Here is a 5,298-nt window from a genome sequence, read left to right on the forward strand (position 1 = left end):
AATCCACTAGACCCCAAAACTCAAATTGGAGTTTCACAAAAAGAATAGAGAAAATTGAGGTGAAGAAATTATTGAAGCAATAAGTCTAGGAAATTTCTCCCAATTGAAGAACACGAGATGTCTGGATGCTAGGGTCACCTAGTTCCCAGTCAATTAATGACAACACATCTGTAACAAGGCACATAGTTCCACATTTCCATTCCCAGAGAACAAAGGTCAACCCAATAGGCATGTATGGATGCATTAACATGACTGAATATCAATGTCTCGAAAGGAAAACTAGAGAATTAGATAGGAGGGACATAGCACTTTCAAAAGAACAGTTCTACTTAAAAAAAAAGATTTTTCTGCTATTGATTCTATAATCAATCAATTAAGAATGAGTCTAAAATAAAGAAAATTCCATATACACACTTCTCAAGTTTTCATTTTTTTCTCAAAATGGTCTTCATCCATAAAACAAACAAACAAACAAACAAACACATGAGCAGACCAAATCAGGAAGATGTGAAATTCACTTAGCAGAGGGTTTTACATAGGAGACAGAAGAAAATGTCCTTGTGTCTGAAATTATTCAAAGGAGGTTACTATTTCTAGTGGAATGCTAGGAAATGAATTAATGAAGAATGCATAAAAGTTAAACAAGTTATGAAAATTAGGTCCTGTTAATTCCGGGGAAACTAAGTGATGAAAGAGACATGTCACTCAGAACAGTCCAGTCACACCAGAGATGATGACTACCCAGTCATAATTATGTAGACACTGAATATTGTGGGGCCCAGATTATGAGAACAGTGTGAAGGAGAGAGAAGAGAAAATGTTACTCAGACCGTGGATGAGAATATGTAATAGAGCCAAATTCTCATTTTTGTATAATTTAAAATCAATGCATTGTGTTGAAACCTGAAAAATCAAGAGCTAGTGCTACACAAATAATATTAAGAGATAGGGAGTTAAGTGGCTGACAAAAGATTAGAAAATTCTTCAAAGTGATTACTTCCGTGTGCTCGTAGAAGCTGCAAGCAGAGGAGCAAAGACCCTTGTTCCCAGAGTCACATAAAATAATTTGACTTTTGAAACTTATAAACCTGCTTGAAAAAATGAGTAATTAAAAGGAAAATTAATGGGAGGTAATAGCACATTTAAGGAAAATTTAGTGAAATACTTGAGTGCATAAATATACACAAAATGTGATAGCAAAGACAAATTAGGAGATGTGAGGGTAAAAATAATCTCAACATCAAACAATTAAAATAAAAAGAGTCTAGATATTTAGAAACATTGTTAGTGACTTATGTGGACCTAGTATTAAAAAATATACTCCTTCTCAACTCCTCTATAAAAAAATACTGTCAACTTTAGATGGAAATGTGGGGGAAAATTTGAAAATCAGGAGAGTTTTTCTTGAATCTATGGCCAGATAGATCACCATTGGGATCCTACTCTTCATTGCTGCAGAGAAATCATACATGTACCACACAAACACTTGAATGTGGAAATAATATCTGTAGTTATAACAACAATTAACTATAATTGTAAAAATAACAGATACTTCTTATTTTATTAGTATCAATCTATATTTTATTGACTAATATTTTTGTGGATAATATTGTAAATCACAGAAAAAACTAAAATGATTTCTTTTACAATAATGTGTTCAGATTTGTTTTTGTGTTGCATTGATGTCAACTACCCAATTAAAGATAAGCCCTTAAACAGTTTATATTTCTCTTTCTTAAATTAAAAAAAAGAAAAAAACCCTAGTATTAAGGAGAATCTTGATTTAATGAACAAAAAGAAGCAAAATGCATCTTTGATTCAGGATTATAAGGAAGAATGCTTTGAGTTTTACCTAAAGGGATAATTTAAAATAGAGTTGACATCAAAATGTCATCACGTTAGCTTGATTTACTGTTGTTTATTGATTTGAAAAATGTTTTTATTTTTTCATTTGGTTCCCTAACAGAGATTGTATGTGAATATTCATAATTTTTACAGTCAATGACCATAAAAATTATGACATTCCTTTGTGTGAGGTGGAAGTATAAGCTATTTACTGGTTTGTTGCTTCTTACTTCTACATTCATTTCTTAATTTGTAGATTACTTGATCCATTGAAATTACCTTCCATAGATGTGATTTCTATTACCTAGCATAATGCAACCGTCACAAAATGTCATTTCATATGATAAAGTTATGAGTAGGTTCCCGAAATAAATATACATGCACTTATGAAGAACATAAATAATGGATTTCCCAATGCAAATTTGGACGCTAGCGGCAGAATCTGCAGACATTTTTATTTGTAGCCACTTTTTTTATTGTGTCTTAGAAGGTAAATATATCAGAAAATGTTTGGCATCACCATAGATGTCAGTCTTAAAATATCATCTAAATCTAGGCATTATAACATCAAACAAATAACATAGACTAAAATTTGACCATTTTTCAAATATGTGTTACTGTTTTCTTCTTATCCAGCAATTTGATTTGATCCTTTGACAGTAGCCAATTACCTACTATATATAAGGCATTGAACCAAGAGCTGAATGGGTGTACATGGACCAAGGAGGCCCACTTTGTGCCTTCCAATAGGTCACAGTCTAGGAGGTGACACCAGTGAAGACAAAGTAATTATAATGCAGAAAAAAAAAAAAAGAAGAAGAAGAAAAAGAAGAAAGTAATCTAGGTTAAATGTGGTAAAGAAGTACAAAACATAATGAAGAGGCAGTCGGAAGAAATCAATCCATTGTACAGCATCTGGGTGGTTTGTGGGGTTTTGGCTGGGGCCGAGGTCCTTCAACATTTGGATTTGGTGACACTAGGTTCTCAGTCAAGATGCGGCATGAATAACCAAAGTCATGGTTACTTTGCAAGTAAAGATTAAGGGTTTTTTGGACAATGGGAAGAAAATAATGCATCCAGCGTGGTGGTTACCAACCAGATAGGACTATTTAAAACGTGAAATGAAAATTGGGTAATGTGCTTAACTGGTACATTTTTGGGTGTAAAAAGCTGGATAGAAGATAGCAAATTTACAGGTACATATATATGAATTCTGCTTCTGCCATTTAACAGCACTATGAGTCAATCATTGAAACTTTATGAATTTATTTCTTCTGTAAAATGGGGATACTAGTCCAAACTTTCAATGGCTAAAAGAGTAATAGAGAAGGTGCATAAAATATCAAGCAAGATGATGGGATCATGGAAAATACTGAATATGTGGAAGCTATTACTGTGACTTTAAAGGTGAAGGGATTTGAAGTTCTGATGGGTTCAGTGACTTGCTCAAGGCAAACTCTAATGAAAGGTAGAGCATGAAGCCTTAACAGGTGTCATCGAAGGACTCCCACAAGCATTTCAGGAAAATCACTCCCTGACTTCTCAGAGCAGTAGTTTCTGAAACATTGACCTGCCTATTCCCATGCTTTCACCTGTTGTTCTGAGTTTCTGTGGCACACCATTTTGGTGCTTGATTTCCTCTGATGGCAATGCCTCCATAGTACAATGGTTTCCAGTTTGGGTCCGGGTGAAGGGGGAGACATGGTAGCCTTGACCTGAATTCCCTCACATTCAAGACTTCCAGATCTTCCTACTCTGAAGTCACTTCATCATGAAGGAGGGGTAAAGAAGTAAAGAAAGTACTACCCCTTGCAACCATGAACAATGCATATAAAACTACTGAAGTTCCATGCAAAAGATTTGCAGTCACTGATTTCTAATCTCTGTTTCTAAAAAGCAACAATTTTATAAACTATGGGTTGGGTTCACATCATCACATCTCAGTTAAAAATATCAAAATTTATGTATATACATATACACTTAAATTGATCTTGGAGTCATGGGATGGAGCCCCATGTCAGGTTCCATGCTCAGTGCAATCTGCTTGAGATTCTCTCCCTCTCCCTCTGCCCCTCCCCCCATTTGTGTTCTCGTGTCCTCTCTTTAAGATAAATAAATAAATCTTTAAATAAAATTGTAAAATTTTCAAATACCTGTGGAGTTGATAGAGGAAAGTTCTGTATACATATAGACTTTTAGATCTTTTATCCAATTTTCTTTTATACTACTTCTTTTTTTCCACAATGACGATTTTAGTAGCAGTGCATGTCTTCTTTGGAATATATTCTGCTCTCTTTACCAAAGATCTTTGCCTGATGTCTATTTCTGCACTGTTTCAGTTGTTCAATAGAGTTTAAGTATGCCATATTTCCCCAAATCAAATATGGATATTCTAGAAGATGTTTACTCGGTAAACACTGTATTCTTTCCTTCTTGGGTGCTATGTGTCTTTAAAATAAACCTTTAACTACCTATAATCAAGGCACAGGTTGAGCTGCAAAGATCCTAGGAATATTGAATGGGAGCGATAATGCTCTCTTAATAATTCCACGTATGGAGATGAAGTGTACCAGGCCCCAATCTCTCCCGAATAAATGCTCATAGACCAAGGCCGTGAGGTTCCTTCTAGCCTGGCAAATGCATTTCCTTTATCCTAGCCAGAAGTAAACTGGGCTGCACTGGGCAAAGTGGCCAGTCGGATCTGAGGCTTCCGTTTCTCCCCAGAGTCTTTGTGCGTGATTTCAGAAATCTGCTCTGGATGTCATGACAGAGGGAGAGCGGTTCTGTGCTGTTTATAGGTGGTTTGAACGCTGACTAATAAACTCTTCTCGGCTGACAAAGCTGCTTTCATTTGCCCCGTGGTGAGCTGAGAGAAAATGTTAAAGTGCCTGTAGCAAGCAGGTAGCAAGTGGATCTCACGTTTAATTTCCAGTGGCAAGCCCCACGCTGCAGCCCTGTGGTGAATACCAATAACATGGATTCAAGAACAGCAGCCAGTGAAGCAAAGCTCACCTCAGAGGTGAAAGAAAGGTGAGTTGAGAAAATGTGGACTTTGAAGATTTTCAGATCTCTTCAGTGTATCATTTCCACATTGTGAAGCTGTAATCACTTGCAAACTCCAAGAAAACCATGTGTTCGCTCACATTTTCCACCGTTGTCCTTAAACAAGATTGGCTGAAACTTGTAGTAAACACGTTCAAAAGCGGTTTGATTTCAGAAAATCTTCAAAATAGCTGCATAACTTACACGTGGTCAATGCAGTTCCTAGGAACCTTACGCACCCAAGCTCACAAACACAACTATTCAGGAAGAGGATGGCACCAGACATTTTGGGTGCAGGTGCCACCGTGGCTGCTCAGAGAGCCTAAAGGAGCTGGGGGCCCCAGTGGTGGTCCATGGCACCAGGAGGGACACAGCACATGAGGCAGAACTGGGTGAGCATTGAAGAAAACG

The sequence above is a fragment of the Neovison vison genome, chromosome 5 (assembly GCF_020171115.1).
Source record: "Neovison vison isolate M4711 chromosome 5, ASM_NN_V1, whole genome shotgun sequence".
In the NCBI taxonomy this organism is placed as follows: Eukaryota; Metazoa; Chordata; class Mammalia; order Carnivora; family Mustelidae; genus Neogale; species Neogale vison.